General features: G+C 47.3%; 1 long non-coding RNA gene across 1 annotated transcript in view; it reads left to right on the top strand.

Annotated features, from left to right (window-relative positions):
- Positions 1-909: 909 nt before the first annotated feature.
- The window catches only part of LOC148538996 (uncharacterized), a 59,448-nt gene continuing 41,150 nt past the window's right edge, over positions 910-19,207 (top strand). Inside the window, exon 1 of the long non-coding RNA XR_015871291.1 lies at positions 910-1,168. This is a non-coding gene — a long non-coding RNA (uncharacterized LOC148538996). The remainder of the gene's footprint in view (positions 1,169-19,207) is intronic.

Genomic DNA, 19,207 nt, shown 5'->3' with positions numbered 1-19,207 from the left:
AAAGGCAGAGGGTAAATTACCCCTCTAAAGTACTAAGGGGGAGATGTATTAACGGCAAAATGCGGTAAAACCCCCGAAAATGCCGTTTTCGGGGGTTTTACCGCATTCCCCGTATGTATTAAGCAGCAGAATGCGCTGCATTCTGCTGCTTCGCGTCGCTAGGTAACGCCACTTTCAGGAGGCGTTACCCAATAGAAGCCTATGGGCTTCTTAGCGCGACGCTCGGGGCCGGGAGGGATCCAATCGGATCCCTCCCATGAGCCCCCGCGGCCCGCGTCCTTCTGCGCATGCGCAGAAGGACTTCTGGGTGTTCAACCCGGAAGTCCCTCTGCCCGGCCGCATCGCAAAGGACAGCTCTCATCGAGAGGGCTGTCCTTTGCGAAATTCTTGGTACATACCGCGGTAATGAACCGCGGTATGTACTCGAAGTCGGGGGGGATGTACCGCAACGGCGATGTCGCCGTTAATACATCTCCCCCTATGCCTTTCACTGGCCTCTTCTTCCTCAAGCTAAGGTAGAGGATACTATTGCTGTTCTCCGTCTTTCTCTGGACATTGGAGTTACCATATCGTATCTGAGACCTATTATCGGTAAGGTAGGAGAGGTGCTGGAACCACCCATCTTTCCATTCCTTTGTGTTAGGTCAGCTGGCTCACCTGGTTGTTCTCCCCTCCAGTTCTCAGTTCTGGTGTTTGCAGAACTACAGTATGTGTTCCCATTGTGGCACCCCCAGAGAAACTGCTTAGCCTGGCAGTCCTTTCTTGTGCACAGTGAGTGTTGCTGAGGATTGATTCTAGGACCCAGGAGCAGCCACCTGTGAGCAGCAGCAGCACTGCTGAGCCCAGGATAGAAAGTGAAACTAGAAAAAGGCAGAGCAGAAGCAGCCATGTGGAGCGTGGCAGGAGCTGTGTAGTGTGAGCTGTTGGAGAAAAGCAACTGCCAGGAGTGTGTGTGCTGCACTGAGCCTTGATTGAGGGCACACAGAGTGGAGATCAGCAGCTGATTGGGGTAACAGTGGCTGTGAGGAGGAGACCCCCCTCTATGTGAAGACAAGAGAGCTTGAAAGTGCTCAGTTTTACTGGTCTTACTACAGCCCCAAGGAGAGGAGAGGCTGTGTGTGCAGGTCACGTGCTACATGCTGATAGTCACGTGCTGGCATCTGGACAGGTATCCTTTGCATTGTATTACATGCCAGGAGAAGGACTGCACAATCACAGAGACTGATCTTATAGGAAGTGGATTTTCTGCAAAGACTGTAACCATTTAAAGTATCATTTAATACCTGGGTATTCTTATAATGAGCTCCAACATGCTGATCAGTGAAGATTAGGGACACTGGGCCTGATTCAGAGCTGAACGCTCTGACCAGAGTGCTCGCTCTGAATCAGGGCCCTCCTACCTTTTCTTGGAGCGTCCTCATGGACGCTCGCATAACTGTGGGTTACCACCCACAGCTATAGCGAGCGTCCATGATGATGGTCGCGATGGTCTTGACCATCGTGACCATCGGGATTGCGACGGAGACCCTGCGGTAGGGTCTCGCTGCCGCAAGCCCTCTATCAGAGCCAAATTCACTCCCACTGACATCACTAGTGATGTCAGTGGGGCCGGCTTGAGACGGTAGGCGTTCCCATGGGAATGCCTCTGTCTGGCAGTCACGCCCCCGGCACGCCCACCAAAGGGGGCGTGCTGTCAATCAACATCAACAGCACACCCCCTTTGGTGCGAGACCCGGAGCGATGGTGAGCCCGTCGCTCGCCGGGTCTCGCGCATGCGCACGACGGAGCTCCCTCCGTCATGCGCAGTGGGGAACATCGACCCGCTTGCGAGTGTCCTGCCGCTCGTGAGCAAGTCTGAATGACCCCCACTATTCCTGGGCACACTAATGAGAAACACGGTAGTTTATTGCCAATCTTTTCAGATCGTAGTGTTTATAGGAAATGTTATTTTGCACTTGATTTTATATGACACTCTGAAGTATATTGTTCATGATCGTAGCTGTTTCCTATAGAGTATGCAAAGTAATTAATTATTGAATGTTTACAGTATTAACAGAGAAGTGAATACATATCTGAAGTTAATTGCCCTACCATATTTGAATTGAATGTATTACTGTACTTGCATATTATATTGCTGAGTGCTGTGATATGAGCCAGATTATTGTTAACCGATTATTTTTAGTAAGCAGCTTGAGTTTGGAATTCAGTACTCAAATTCACAAAACTACAGTTATCTCTAATAAATCGGCTCTCTGTAGAGCAGACTGTTTGAATTACCCTTTGTCTGGACTGATCTTCCTTACCTCTCTGAAAAGTGGAAAGAATCTGTATGAGAATCCAGTTCACCAGGTAAAACAGTTTAGCTACAGTCACCATTTCATACTACACCTGGGTACTACACCATCACACCTAATAAGACTGAGGGCCCAATCACTAGGCTGTATTTTGGTGTCAAAATTGACACAGCGCGTTGTTGCTGCCTCCTCACTTCTGAGAAAATTAATGTAGTGAATACCTGCTGTAAGAGGGGTGCGGTGCAGTTCCTACTGCCATGCAGGTGTACTTCTGTTTCTTACCTTGCATTGCACCCTCTCATCTTCAGGGAGTATGTTGAGCAGACGGTCCTGGAATTCCCAAATAGAACACGGACACGATGGCCTAGGAGGGAGGAGATGATGTGAGTACTGTCCTTCCTCACGTCGACCGACGTGCCCTACCAAACCGAGGAATAGAATCAGGTTTTAAGTGAAGATCATCACTGGCACTTTTGGCCTCAGATCCCACCTAATAGGGGCAAAGAATCCATAAAGAGGCCTAATGCCCCCTATGTAGCCCGGGCCTTGCTCCTGCCTATATGCCCACGGGCCTAGTGCCCGACAACCCTTAGGGTCTTAGGGTATATGGTAGGCTTCAAGGAGGGCCTACCTGCTACGTTGGAAGTGGCTGCAGGGGGGAGTTTCGTTAGCGCTTTTTCTTTCCACCCCTGTAGTTCTCTCCGGTTCTCAGCCACATTCTTCGGCCGCACTGGCCCGTCCTGGCCAATGGCGCCGCCTCTTCTTCTCCATGTCCAGACGGCCCCTCCTATCTTCCTTCTTTTTCACGGCGTCTTCTGGCCTCTTCCATGGCCACCGGAACTCTTGCCATGACGCTCTCTTCGGGAAGTCTTCACTCCTCCCACTCCGCCTCTGGACTGAAGTTTCCCGCTCAGCGGTGTCTAATACAAGACACCACCAGTGGTCAGGGCTATGACGCGATGAGCCACGATTGGCTCGTTGCGTCTGCCTCCTATTGGCTGCTGGCCCGCAAGCTGTGTGTGGCTCGCGGCCAGAGCCAAACACCTGCCCCCGCTTCTTGGCTGCCAGAGCCAAGCTTCTCCCAACGCCACTGTACCGCTGGCACTGGTGGAAGGACCCTTCACCAGGTGCCCCAGGCGTCTGCTTAGCCGGCGCTTGAAACAAACATACTGTCCCAGCGCTGGCCATGGATGTGTCCCGCAGGGGACACTTCCCATCTGCCTGCCCCTGCAGTTGTGCCGATGCTGGGATCAGACACTTGATCCCAGCATGGCTTTCCACACCGCCATTGTCTCTGCTGTTGCTGTGAGAAAGTTGAGATTGCACTTGGTGCAGTTTTTGCTTGGCCTGCTTAAGTTTTCCTGTAGGGTGATCCCTATGAGGGGGATTTAGTCATTAGTTTGACAATGTCAGCACCACAGTGTCGACAGTTATGATGTCTACATGATGACTGCTGACATAATGTCTATCAACATATCATACTGCACCCCTATAAGAGGAGAATTCTTTCAGAAACAGTCAAGCCACATAATTTCCTGCAGATATCAGCTGAAATGAAGCAGGACCCTCGGTTATGGGACACCTTTTTAGCATAATTTAATGGGGGCCTTTTTGGTTTTGCCTCTTCGTAGTAACTCTCAGTTGCAAATTTTTACAACTGAGAGTTGGGCTTTGGATATTATTTGGACAGTGCCTCGTATGCAGTGAGTTGTGGAGTGGGTGCTGGACAGGTTGACAAGTATCAGCCTGACCATCGTAGTGCTTGTTTTCAGTATTTCAGTACACTTTCTTAGTTTGGCTGATACCATTTCTGTAGATCAACGACACCAACCTGCCAGTTGGGCCCACCATTTGAAGTATTTTACATATACGTATTTTGTCTTGTTATCAATAAATGGTGACCTTTTTCTATGCCAAACATTTGTGCCTGTCTATTTAATGTTCTTTACAATTTTTAAGGTTTGCCGGCACGTAACATCCACCTGACTCAGCATTCAGTCTCACTATATATTATGTATTTATTCTCTTGCCGTTTTGCTCTTCTTGGAGCTACAGAATTGCATACACATACGGGCATATTCAATTAGCTGCAGGGTTTACCCTGCGGCTACTTGCCACACCGAGCCTATTCCATTAGCTTGGACTCTTCGCACCCAAGTCCCCGAGACACCGCACGCGAGTCCCTGCAGTCGGACTTAACCTCGCAGCTCACGGAGAAAAAAAAACATTGATTCCGCAGCTTACACGGATTCCATTGTGTTTCCACGCGTGAATCCCAAATTTTTCGGCGTGGGAAAAAGGCTATTTTATTGAATAGCTATTCCCTGTGCCATGGTGATTTTGGCTGGCAGTTATTCGCAGGGGAGACCCCGCTGCTAATTGAATATGCCCCATAGGGCCTGATTCAGTACAGATCACAATTACGATCACAACTGCAAATCCATACGGAACGCAGCTGCTTAAATATGCAAATGCTTGCCAATGCTCAGCCTCCATAAAGACGCCCGCTGCTGCTTTCTCATATCAGTTCAATCTCACTGTTCTGCGTAAACATTGGTACCATCGATGCACATCGGCCACTCATGCAGCATTTACAGCAGGTCTGACCAGCGGCAGACACTGCAAGTCTCCTCACACGCAGTGGGTTCTCAAGCTGCGTATACGATCTCAGTGGCTAATTTTTGCACATCCAGGAAACGGCGTTCAAATGGACAGGCATGCTTGCGTTTTTCAGACCACTCCCTCGTCACTACCTCCAAATGCTGACAGTCTGTCACTCACATTGTGATGGATTCCGTAATTGCAATGCGATCACAGCACACATGCAGTGCAGATTATACGCATGCTCAATGTCAAGCAATCGCTCGATCTGCATCCTTATTCGAACTTGCAATCAGGACTGAATCAGGCCCTTATTCCCTTATGGTATGGGAATATCAAGTCTGTGTTTTCCTTACATACTCCAAGGTATGTATTCTTAGTAGGGATGAGCGAACCCCCCCAAGCCCCCCCGATCCGATGCGGGAACCGAGTCAGGCTTGGGTTTTCTCGCCTGTCTCAGACCTTAAATCGTGGCAAAATGTCATCATCCCGCTGTCGGATCTTGTGGGTTTTGGATTCTGTAAAAGGTCCCTGCGTCTGTGCCATTTTTCACTCCGGCTGTGGACAGTGAAGAGAGAGGGTGGGAGTTGTGCTGCTGTTGTCCATAGGGGCTGTGTCCACTCCAAAGTCCATAGGGGCTGGCTGGGCTGTGTTGTGCTGCTGTCATAGGGGCTGGCTGGGCTCTGTTGTGCTGCTGTGTCCACTCCAAAAGCCATAGGGCTGGCTGGGCTGTGTTGTGCAGTGTCCCATAAAGGCTGTAGTCCTAAAGGGGTGCTGTAGTGTTGTCCAGGGGGTTCTCTGTCCATCAGGGGTGCTCCACCCAAGTGCAAAAAAACAATTCTTTTTTTCTGTTTGTAGCCACACATGCATCAACAAAGTAGCAGCGCCAAGCATGCGCCTGTGTCATAAGTCAAGGGCCGGCTCGCTCGTCTGTTGAAGGGTGGTGTAGCCCCAAAGTGCTCCAAAAAATATATTTTTTTGTGTGTTTGTGACTTGATGCACGTGCCGCTAATGCGCACACAACAAAGTAGCAGTGCCAAACGTGCGCCTGTGTCATAAATCAAGGGGCGGAAAAAATAAAAAAATATATATTTTTTTGTGTTTGTGACTTGTGTGCGCTGTAGCCGCACATGCATCAACAAAGTTGCGCCAAGCATGCGCCTGTGTCATAAGTAAAGAGCCAGCTGGCTCATCTGTTGAAGGGTGCTGTTACCCCCAGAGTGCACTCCATCCCAAAAAAACCTCAAAAAATCTTTTTCTGTATTTGTGTGCTCGATTAAAATAGGGAAAGATCAAGAACCACTTCCTCCTAGTGCTGAAGCTGCTGCCACTAGTCATGACATAGACGATAAAATGCCATCGACGTCGTCTGCAAAGGCCGATGCCCAATGTCATAGTAGAGGGCATATAAAATCCCAAATGACAAAGTTCAGGAAAATGACCTTAAAAAATACATTTAAATCATCTGAGGAGAAACGTAAACCTGCCAATATGCCATTTATGACATGGAGTGGCAAGGAATGGCTAAGGTCTTTCCCTATGTTCATGACTAGTGGTTCAGCTTCACATGACGATGGAAGCCCTCCTCCTGCTAGAAAAATGAAACGAGTTAAGCTGGCAAAAGCACAGCGAAGAACTGTGCGTTCTAAGAAGATCACAAATCCCCAAGGAGAGTCCAAGTGTGGTGGTGGTTGCGATGCCTGACCTTCCCAACACTGGACGGGAAGAGATGGCTCTTTCCACCATTTGCGCGCCTTCTGCAAGTGCTGTAAGGAGCACCCACAGTCCAGTTGCTGATATTCAAATTGAAGATGTCACTGTTAACGTACAATAGGATGAGGATATTGGTGTAGCTGGCGCTGAGGAGGAAGTTGACGAGGAGGATTCTGATGGTGATGTGGTTTGTTTAAATCAGGCACTGGGGGAGACAGTTGTTGTCCATGGGATGAAAAAGCCCATCACGGTCATGTCTGGGCAGAAGACCAAACATTCCACCTCTTTGGTCTGGAAATATTTCAGTCCAAATCCGGACAACTACTGTCTTGCCATATGTAGCTTTTGTAAATGTGGAATAACTAGGGGTAATGACGTTAGCCACCTAGGAACATCCTCCCTTATATGTCACCTGCAGCGCATTCCTAAAAAGTTACTGTCAAGTTTAGAAACTGTGGCTAAGACCGTAAGCAGTCTGCAAACCACACCGTCAACTCCCTCCTTATCAATTTCCTCCTCAGTCAGGATCGAAAGTAGTCCTGCAGGCCATGTCACTGGCATGACTGACTCCTCTCCTATCCGGGATTCCTCCAGAGGATCCTGCATTGCTACGCCTACTGCTGCCGCTGCTGCTGGGAGTCGTTCATCATCCCAGAAAGGAAGTAGGAATACCACTACTTCTTTTACTAAGCAATTGACCCTCCAACAGTCCTTAGCAAGGAGGATGAAGTATGATAGCAGTCATCCTGATGCAAAGCGGATAACCGAGGCCTTGACTGCTATGTTGGTGTTAGACGTGCATCCGGTATCCGCCATTAGTGCAGTGGGATTTAGACAATTGATGGAGGTAGTGTGTCTAGATTCCACTTCACTAGGCAGGCGATACCGAGAATGTACAGAGACGTCAGAAAAAGTGTCCTCAGTGTCCTGAAAAATGCGGTTGTACCCAATGTCCACTTAACCACGGACATGTGGACAAGTGGAACAGGGCAGACTAAGGACTATATGACTGTGACAGCCCACTGGGTAGATGTATGCCTTACGCAGCAACAACAGCAGCGTCACCAGTAGCAGCATCTCAGAAACGCCAGCTTGTTCCAAGACAGGCTATGCTGTATATCACCGGTTTCAGTAAGAGGCACACTGCCGACAACCTCTTAGAGAAACTGAGGGAAATCATCACCCAGTGGCTTACCCCACTTAGACTCTCCTGGGGATTTGTGATATCTGACAACGCCACCAATATTGTGCGGGCATTACATCTGGGCAAATTCCAGCACGTCCCATGTTTTGCTCACACAATAAATTTGGTTGTGTAGAATTTTCTGAAACACAACAAGGACGTGCAGGAGATGCTTTGGGTGGCCCGAAAAATTTCTGGCCACTTTTGCCATTCAGCGACTGTGTGCTGAAGACTGGAGTGTGACCAAACACTCTTGAACCTGCCCTGCCATCACCTGAAGCAAGAGGTTGTGACGCGGTAGAACTCAACCCTCTATATGCTTCAGAGGTTGGAGGAGCAGCAAAAGGCCATTCAAGCCTATACATCCACCTATGACATAGGAAAAGGAAGGGGTATGCACCTGACTCAAGAGCAGTGGAGAATGATTTCCGTGTTGTGCAAGGTTCTCCAGCCCTTCGAACTTGCCACACGTGAAGTCAGTTCAGATACTGCCAGCTTTAGTCAGGTCATTTTCCTCATCAGGCTTTTGCAGAAGCAGCTGAAGAAAGTGAAGGAGGAGCTAAGATGGAGCGATTCCGCTCGGAATGTGGGACTTGTGGATGAATCCCTTCATTCACTTTGCCAGGATACGAGGGTGGTCAATCTGTTGAAATCAGACCACTACATTTTGGCCACCGTGCTCTATCCTAGGTTTAAAGCCTACGTGGTGTCTCTCTTTCCAGGTGGACACAAGCCTGCAGAGGTGCAAAGACCTGCTGGTGAGAACACTGTCAGCTGAAGTGGAAGGTGACACGTCAACAGCTCCTTCTTCATTATCTCCCGCAACTGGGGCTGCCAGGAAACAACTTTGGTATCCTAAGAAACTCACTGGCGGTGATGCAGGGCAGACAGGAACAAGTTTGGACATCTGGTCCAGACTGAAGGACCTGCCAACAATTTCTGACATGTCTACTGGCACTGCATATGATACTGTCACCATTGACAGAATGGTGGAGGATTACATCGGTGACAGCATCCAAGTAGGCATGTCAGACAGTCCGTACCTGTACTGGCAGGATAAAGAGGCAATTTAGAGGCCCCTGTACAAACTGGCTCTATTTTACCTAAGTTGCCCCCCCTCCAGTGTGTACTCCGAAAGAGATTTTAGTGCAGCCGGGAACCTTGTCAGCGAAAGGCGTAGGAGGTTGCTTCCATAAAATGTGGATAAGATGATGTTCATCAAAATTAATTATCAATTCTTCCAGGAAGACCAGCCTCCAGAAAGTACAGAGGGATCTGTGGTGGTGGTGGACAAATTAATACTCTGTGAGGATGAGGCTGTACACAGCACTGAAGAGGGTGAGGAATCGGTGGATGAGGACGGCATCTTGCCTCCGTAGAGCCAGTTTGTGCAGGGACAGATTAATTGCCAGCTTGTTTTGTGGGGGCCCAAACGAACCAATCATTTCAGCCACAGTCGTGTGGCAGACCCTGGCGCTGAAATGATTGGTTTGTTAAAGTGTGCATGTCCTGTTTATACAACATAAGGGTGGGTGGGTGAGAGGGCCCAAGGACAATTCCATCTTGCACCTCTTTTTTTTTTTTTTTTTGCATTATGCACTGTTTGTACTAGTTTTTCAAACTGCCATCCTGTCTGCTACTGCAGTGCCACTCCTAGATGGGCCACGTGTTTGTGCCGCCCACTTGTGTCGCTTAGCATTAGAGATGTGCGCCGACCCCCGTGTTTTGGTTTTGGATATGGATCTCCCCTGGTTTTGGATCTGAATCTGGTTTGGGATATTTTTCCTTGGTGTTTTTGTTTTTTGGTTTTGGATCTGTATTTTTGCAAAAAAAATTATATAAACAGCTAAAACCACATAATTTGAGCCTGTTTTTGTTCCTACAGTAATATTAACTTTAATAACAATCATTTTCAGGCATTTCTAGGCATTTTTAACCACCTCACTGCTCACAATATTGATTTCACTATTTTTCAGCAATATAGGCCAAAGGCTGCGAGCTGGCTGGCTAAAGTAAGCGACAGAGCAGCGGCACAAACGCATGGCAGTTTAAAAAATATAGGATATCTATGAAACATTGCCACACAGCAGTGGCAGACAGGATTGCAGCTTAATAAACTATAATAATGTCAGTCGGCAATGCTCCAAATTGTGCCAAATGTAAAGGAAATACGTGCAAGATGGAATTGTTCCTCCCACCCACTCTTATGTGTGTTATTAAAAAGGACATGCACAGTTTAACAAACCAAGCACTTTAGCCACTAGGACTGACACTTTCGTGGCTGAGCTGCTTGGTTTGTTTGGGCCCCCACAAAACATTTTTTGGAAGGACTACCTTCAATTATTAAGGAGGAGGTTGATGATGAGGTTGTTGGTGGTGGAGATTGCATGTGCTGATCCAAACTGCTGGTAGCTGATACTGGACTGCTTGTTATTAATTACAAATTATTATTTTGTTAAACAAATTGCATGAATTTGCTGCAAATGACGTAACAGGGAGGAGGTGCCTAGATGGTTAACGTCCCTACCTTTACTAACTTTGGCTTTACAAATGGAACAGATGCCTTCACAAATGTTGTCAGAATTTAGATTAAAATAATTCCACACCCAAGACGTTGCTTTTCTGGCTTTCTTTTTATCATTAGCAAGAACTGCTGCCACTGGTGGCTGATTTACGCAAACCACATCCTCACCATCCACATTAGCGTCAGATAGGACACAAATTTTCCCCTCATCATGCTTTTGCACTTCCTCCACACTATCATCCTCATTTTTATTATTTTACCATCTAATACTAGCACAGCTGTCATGGCGTCAGTGATCCGCTGTGAAACTGGGTGACAGCTGTTATACTTACTTCCTCTATCAAAGGACTGTTTAATAGTCAATTGTTTTTTTTAATTACTACTAGTAGTAGTCTTAGTCCCTTTCTGGGATGAAGATCCACCCCCAGCAACAGCAACAGGCCTAGCACTCAAGGATCCTTCGGAGGAATCATGGATAGGAGAGGAGTCAGTCATGCTTATGAAATTGGATGCAGGACTACTTCCAATCACGAATGAGGATGATGATGATGATGCAGGTGTTGGTGGTGGACATTGCAGGCGCTTGGATCCAGATAGAAGGGAGCAGCTAGGTGACACTGGACTGATTGTTTATTTTTTGTCCCCAAAGTTTTAGAATTTGAAATACCCTTTCCAATTTGATGAATGTGCTGCATGTGACGTAACAGGGAGGAGGTTCCAAGATGGTTAAGGTTTTTACCACTACTCACTGTTACTTGGCAATGGTTACAAATGGCTTGGCAATGGTTGTCCGGATTTGGGTGGACATAATTCCACACTTGAGAAGTTGATTTTTTCGTCCTTTGCCCAGGCATGGCAACAATGGGATTTTTCCCACCATGGGCAACAACAACTGTTGCCTGATTTACAGTTTTTACACAAACATCCTCTCCATCAACATCCGCATAATCATCAACAACCTCATCATCCTTGTTGTTATTGTCATCTACATAAATAATATCCTCCTCATCCTCCTCGTGCAATTCCACAGAAGCATCCTCGATTTCTACGTCAGAAGGCACACAAATGGTGGAAGGAGAATCCTCTTCAAGTACAGTATTAGAAAGGTCAGGCTCACACATGGCAACCGCGGACACACTTGGACTCTCCTTTGGGAATTCTGATCTTTCCGAGCACACAGTTGGTTCCGGTGTCTTACTCGTCTTAACAATTTTAGTTTTTTTTTGTACCGCTCCTACAAGCAGAGGGGCTTAAATTATCACTAGAACCATCAGTCATAAATACAGGACAATGCCTTATCCTTTCCTTGCCACTTTGTGTAGTGAATGGCATATTGCCAATTTTTGGTTTCTCTAAAGCTGACTTAGCTTTACATTTTTTTTGCTTTGGGTAAAAGTTGATTGTTTTAGGCTGACTTTTTGGCCTGACTTAAGCCCTGGTACATCGGCCGTCATTATGACTGCTGCCGGCAACTACAACACTGGTATGTGGATCCTGTTCTCCGGTCTTGTGACTGTCCTCCATACTCACTACACACACAACCACACACAAAAAAAATTGTTGGTTTTATTTTAACTATTTTGGGCAGCAGCCCCACTACAGACAGGAGCACAGCACCCCTGCACAGCTATGCCGATGACAGTGACAGCCAGGTGTGGCTGACACACACACACAAAAAAATTGTTTATTTAATTTTTTTAACACTGGGGTGAACCCCTGAAAAGAGGCAGCAGCCCTTTGACAGCAGCACAGCACCCCTGCACTGATGACAAGTGTGGCTAACACTATTTTTTTTTTTTCAATTTTCATACTGCGGGTGGGTGAAGAGCACCCCTGAAGGACAGAGCACCCCCAAGACAACACAGCACTACAGCCAGCCAGCCCCTATGGATAGGACAAGTACAACACCCAGCCCCTATGGACAGGACAACTGCAGCCAGCCCGCCCCTATGGACATGACAACAGCCAGCCAGCCCCTCTATAGACAACAGCCAGCCAGTAACAAGTATTAAGTATTGACAATATAACAACAGCACAGCTCCCAGCTCCCTAACTCTTCACTCTCCACAGCCATAATGAAAAATGGTGGCGAATCGCGGGACCTTTATAGAATCTAAAACCCGCGAGAATCCGACAGCGGGATAATGACGTTTTGCCTCGTTTTTCAGATCCGAGTCAGGCAGGAAAACCCGAGCCGACTTGTATCTGCCTCAGATCCCCGAAGTTCGGGTGGGTTCGGTTCTCAGGGAACTGAGGACCTGATTCAGAGCCGGACTCTCTGACAAAGCGCTTGCTCTGAATCAGGGCCGTCCTCTGAATTTAAGAGCGGCCTCCTGGCCGCTCGCATAGCTGTGGGTGACCACTCACAGCTGTAGCGAGCGGCCAAAATGATGGTCGCGATGGTCAAGACCATCGCGACCATCGGGCTTGCGACGAGACCCTTGCGGTAGGGTCTCATTGCCGCAAGCCCTGGAGTGCTTTTGGCTCTATCAGAGCCAAAAGCACTCCCACTGACATCACTTGTGATGTCAGTGGGGCCGGCCCCAGACGGTAAGCGTTCCCATTGGGAACGCCTCCGTCTGGGCAGCCATGCCCCCGGCACGCCCACTAAAGGGGGCGTGCTGTCACTCACCATCGACTGCACGCCCCCTTTGGTGCGAGACCCATAGCGACGGCTTGGCCATCATTATTCGGGTCTCGCGCATGCTCACGACGGAGCCGCCTCCGTCGTGCACATGTGCACTTGGCCAGCATCGACCTGCTTGCGAGCCTGAATTAGGCCCTGAACCCGCTCATCTCTATTACTAACATGGCACTTGAGATAAAAAGACAAAGGAGTCTGGGGGGTAAATTTACTAAGATTCGAGTTTGGTTGAGTTAGCATTCTCTGGAGAGTTTGGGCATTTTTTTCCACTCGCAAATTTACTAATGACAAACTCGGGAGAGAAATCTCCTTTGCTTCGGGAAACTCTATTCACTTCACCATCGGCCAAACTCAAGTAACTTTTCACTAACGAAGATAGGATTTGGGAATTTACCAAGATGAGTTTCTAAACTCTCATGAGAACGGACATTACTCTTGTAAAAATTTGTGAGCTGCGAGTTTGGCATAAACATACACAGTGTGATCCATATATGTTTCTGCCTGTAAATAGTAAAGGAAGGGTAAATTTGTTTTAAAAAAATGACATAGGGCCCCCCCAAAAGCATAACGAGCCCCGGGCTTCTCAGCCAGTCCTGGTTTCTAAAATTATGGGGAAAAAAATGTGTAGGGATCCCCCATAATTTTGGAACCAGCACCTGGCTGCAGGGATAGTCCTGGTTTTAAATATAGGGGGAAAAAATGCGTAGGGATCCCCCTATATTTAAAACCAGCATCGGACCCAAACCAACCAGGGTTTAATGTCACAGCCAGGAGACTCTATCACCTGGTCTCCAGGGCCAAAGCATTAATTGGCACTGGCTCCTGATTGACCAGCCCACGTGGGAACTGTCTGGATCCGGAGCCAATTAGCGGCCACTCTACAGTTAGCAGCCAAAGATTGGCTGCAAGTTCCTGACAGTTCACACTGAGCAGTCAGGAGCCGGTTAGCAGTGTAAGTGTCTGGTCAGGGATGCTACGGAAAGACCCGTGGATGCTACGGAAAGCGGTGCCAGGATGCAGATGAGTATGGGATCTGTTTCACAGGTATTCCCATTGGATTCTACGGGAGAAGCGGACGTGAACATCTGGCAGCAGGTAAGTACAGTATGTGTGAGTGAGGTAGGTGGATGTAATAAAGTTGTACTTTTAGACTGTGTGTGTACTGTGTTTTTTTAACTATTTATTTTACAGGGGGTATGGGTACTGGACGCCTGCTGGCACTTGTAGTTCTACAAGTGCAAAAGGGCAGGCATGCTGGCACCTGTAGTTCCACTGTAAAATACAATAATTTTGAACTATTTTCACCATTATTACCCTCGTACCCAAAGCCCAGGGGTGTGGGGAAGAGCCCCGGGCTTCAGCCTAAGCCTGGGGTTTCGGCAGAGGGTGAGCGCTTCTTGGGGAGACCCCACTCCCCCTGAGCTCGCTGGCTTAGGCTGATTGGCTTGGGGTGTGAATGCTTTGGCCGTGGAGACCCGGTTACAGGGTCTCCGGGCTGTGGCATTACAACCCAGTCAGTTTGGGTCCAATGCTGGTTTTAAATATAGGGAGACCCCTACGAATATTTTTTCTCCTATATTTAAAACCAGCAATTGCCCTGCAGCCAGGTGCTGGTTCCTAAACTATGGGGGAACCCTACAGGTTTTGTTCCCTGTCATTTTTGGAACCAGGACAGTCTGAGCAGTCTGGGGCTGGTTATGCTTTTGGGGGAGGACCCTACGTCATTTTTAAAAAAATATTTAACCCTTTTTTTTACAGGTATAACACAGGCAGCCTTCACATAGCTCACTGATATGTGGAGGCTGCTTGTTTGGGAGAGCTAGGCAGAGAGAAGACACTACAATCACGGGTGAGTAATCTCCTTGAAAACTTGCTACTTGGGGGAGAAATCTCGATCTGCTTCACAATCGACCAACTCACTCTCAGCTAAACTCACTTCTTAGTAAATTTGTGAGTTTCAGAAGCCTCAAATCACCCGAGTTTCGACGAGGATAATCGAGTTGAAAAAAAAAAAAAAACTCGATCAGACTAGATTCTTAGTGAATTTACCCCTGGGTGTTTCAATTGAAATATCAACAACCCATCCAGGGTTACCAGATAATAAAGCACTTTCTGTCAGTTTACCAGCAGGGAAAATGCTCCATAAACACCATGCATGAAAAGCAAGTACGTTATTATTACTCTTACAATTATCAATTTTGTATTGCATCACAAAATTCTGTAGAACTGTCAATTGTGAAATTTCATAAAAGGTAGATGTTAAACCAGCAAATAACAGAACTAGAAAAGCAAACTACAAAACATTTTAGAATAATGGCAAAATATATACATAATACGTAAGATGTAATAGCCAACATACGGGGAGTAGGGCCTGATTCAGAGCTGTACGTAAACCCGATGTTTTTGCATCCACCTCGATTGTTGGAGATCTGTGGATGCACAGGATCTGCACTACGCATATGTAGGTCTCTTTTTGTGACTATGATCGCAGTACTCCTAAACGCTGCTTGATTGACATGCTGCAGCGGTTTGTGGACGGAGAATGGGTGGTGACGACCAGCTTTCCCAAAAACAGAGGCATGACGCTCCCGTTATTTGGGAGTGACGAGGAGAGTGTCTGCGCACATTTATTGTGCTTGGTTACAGAGCTGTGATGGTCATACTGAAAAGACCTAGGCTCACTCAGATAGCTGATACTGTGACCGATGGTTGCGATGATGATCTAATGCTGCATCTTCAGACAAAGCACATGGATCTGCGATGTCGTTAGGAGGCTTCTTTTGTCCTCAGAAGCCTCCTGCGGCATTAGCATATGTTAGCATTGCTGCTGCATCCAAAGATGCTGTAGCGATGCTAAAAGCATACAACTCTGAATCAGGCCTGTAGTCATTAGGTCGACCGCAATGTCAACAGTTATGATGTCGACATTGTTATTGTGTCGACATTCTCTGAATGTGAGTAGTAGAATACTTACCAGAATGCTGGAGGATCACAGGTCTGACCTGGAATGATGTTTCCACGACCGCCGCATTTGACCCACTGTAGCCATCAGGAGCAAGTAAGTCATTGCTGGGCTATCAGTGTCTACATGATGAATGATAACATGGTCAAAGTCAACATTATGACTGTGTCGGCATTCTCATGTCGACAAATCATACCACACACACACACATACAGAGCAAACAGAGGACCTGATTCAGACCCGGTCGCAAGCGCTGAGCGCTCGCAACCGGGTCGATGGTGGCCCACAGCGCATGCACACGACGGAGCCGGGTCTCGCACCAAAGGAGGCGAGCTGTCGATGTTGAGTGACAGTTCTTTCCCTTTGGTGGGTGGCTGCCCAAACGGAGGCATTCCCATGAGAACGCCTGCTGTTTGGGGGCGGCCCCACTGACATCACGAGTGATGTCAGTGGAGAGATTCTGGCTCTGTTAGAGCCAAAATCTCTCTGGGGCTTGCGGCCACGAGACCCTACCACAAGGGTCTCGTCGCAAGCCTGATGGTTGCGATGGTCTTGACCATCGCGACCATCATCATGGTCACCCACAGCTATACGAGCGGCCAAGAGGCCGATCCAGAAAAGAAAAAGCCCGGCCCTGATTCAGAGCGAGCGGCTCTGAATCAGGCCCAGAGAGCATAGCACAGGACAAACTATAGTAAAGTGACAGTGCATAGCATGTAAGAGGCATAATAGAGGGACATACAGGTGGATGAGGTAGGAGTGGACATATAGGAAGATAGAGGGACCTGTTTGTGTGAGCTTGCAATGTAATACTTGTTACTTTTATGACACTAGTTGAGTTAGCTTGTTTGTGCTGCAGTATAGCAACAGCTAATAGTTAAGTATTATTTAAGTAGATATACTGGGGGGACATCAGATGTGTGCTGTGCTGTGTCTTAAGCTATCACTGGGCGATCGCTCTATACTGTTAAAGTGCACTCTCATATCTTTATCTTAAAGCTCCATGGTAGAATGTTTCTAGTTACACACAATCTTCACTGGATCTTTGTTGCTGGAACTAAGGGCCTGATTCAGAGCCGCTCGTAAGCGGCCGCTCGTTCGTTCCGAGCGATGTTTGCACAACTGCGCATGCATACGGATCGTAATACGCATGCGCGAACCAGTCAGTGCGGCCGAAAATCGTTTGTTCGCTAAATAGCGAATGCCTGCTATTTTGAGTGACAGGAGGAGACGTATGTGGGTGGTAACAGGGGAAGGTGCTTGAAAACGGGGAGTGTTTAAAGGTCAAAACGTGCAGGCGTGCTTAAAGGTCAAAACGGGCGTTTTATGGGTGTGCATAATTAATACAGCAGCGTCATTGACCACGTCACTGGGTTATTTTATAGTCAGAACTGCTCGCAAGATTGCGGTAGGAAAAACCAACCACAAGAATAGCGAGCAGTTCATACGCTGGTCGATGTACTCGATTAATCTAATAAATAGCGGACATGACGTAGGATGCGAGCGGCCAGGGGGCGTAGTTTTCCAAAAAACTACCGCATGTTTGGTTCGCTCGTTCAGACCTAGAGGCGTGAACAGATTTCAAAGAGCGAACGGTTCATTTGAATAGCCACCCCTTTTTTTTCTGAACGAGCGAGCGCTAATAGCGTCCGCTCTGAATGAGCTCCTAAGAGCCTGTGTCAGAGACGTATGCAATGCCGTTATTTATGTAAAACGAGTGATTATTAGCCATTGCGCATGCGTGTAAGCCGCACTGCACATGTGCAGCGATTGTTTTGCGATTATGCTCGCACAGAGGATTCAATCGCAAAGTAAGTGACAGGTGGTCAGCGTTTGGGGGAGGTAACGGGAGGTGGCTAGGCAAATGCAGGCCTGTCTGACCATTTAAACGCTGTTTCATGGGCGTACTTATAAATTAGCCATTGCATTCTCCTTCTCAGCATGAGAGCTCTCTGCATGTCAGGAGAGACGCTGTGTGTGAGACAGATCAGACTTGCTGCATGGCTGCCTGATCTGCGTCGATGTTACTGATGTTTATGCTCGGGCGCAGCAGTGGATGTCCCTATGCTCGGGTAAGCTTTGGATACATTAGCATATTTTCGCAATTGTGAACCGTGCGAGATAGCATCAGTGATTGCATTAGCGTACATCTATGAATCAGGCCCTAAGACAACTATTCTGCATCAGTATGAAGCTTCGGGGCATATGTACTAATTATCTGGAATTAGTTCCAATAATTTAGATTTCTCATCGCTGCTTATTGCGGCAATAGGAAATGAAGGATCACAAGAATGTAGGAATAATTCTATCCAGGGACAACGGCTGTGAACACTTTACTTTGGGTTTGGACCCCGGCCGTATTACTGCACATGTGCTGTCATTAGACAACGTATATACGGGTGCAGAGTGCGGGGAAGGGGTCCTACTGATTTCTCTCCTGGAAACTTTTGCGATCTGTAGCCCATAGACTAGAATGGTAATGCTATCTGGCTAATAACTATCTGATCCAAGTCCCCAAAAGCTTTACGTTCCGGAGTTTTAAAATTAGACATTTTACTGTAGCAGCCCCTTAGAAATCTATGGAGCTGCTTTTGTGGTAGGAAACATGGGATCAGAGCAGATATCTCTATCCCCTGTACATACATTCAGGATATCATTTGTATTTGTAGGTCGCCCCCAAGAGATATGCCACAAAGATTTTTTGACAAATATGACCCTTCCCATTTCAAGGCAAGCCAACTATTGCCATTAAGCAGTGTATTAACTTTAGCACATTTACAGTAATATAATAGATTCTCAAAAAAAATCAAATGGTCATCTAAAAGTGCAAGCCTCCCATGTCACAATACTGTGAACCCATCAGGCTATTTGTCTGCACTGATCCGTGGAGAGTGTACTGTACCTGGAGTTAGCCAGCAAAGACCAGTACCGCACTGGGCTGCCTCACAGCCTATTTCACCTGCCTCCAGTTCATTGGACGTGGGAACAGATTTTCATACCCAGAATATAGTATACCTGAATAAAGCATGCTTAGGTTAATTGAATAGACATTGCCAACATATAACATTTCTATAAAAGGGTTATATCAATCACACTACAATAGTTGTAACATAACACTCAGGGAACCCAATTACAGTATGATGCCAGTCTCCTCTTAGACTACCCTGGATGATCTGTTTCAAGCTAGATCCTTTGTAGCAAGGCTCCTCGTGAGAAGTTACCAGCATGGACACGGTCCCGTTTCACTGTCACTCCGATTTTACAGATCCACAAGACCCGTTTTCAC

The sequence above is a fragment of the Taudactylus pleione genome, unplaced genomic scaffold (genome assembly GCF_031769625.1).
Source record: "Taudactylus pleione unplaced genomic scaffold, aTauple2 ptg000032l, whole genome shotgun sequence".
NCBI classification, from domain to species: Eukaryota; Metazoa; Chordata; class Amphibia; order Anura; family Myobatrachidae; genus Taudactylus; species Taudactylus pleione.
This window is presented reverse-complemented; position numbering and strand designations above follow the sequence as displayed.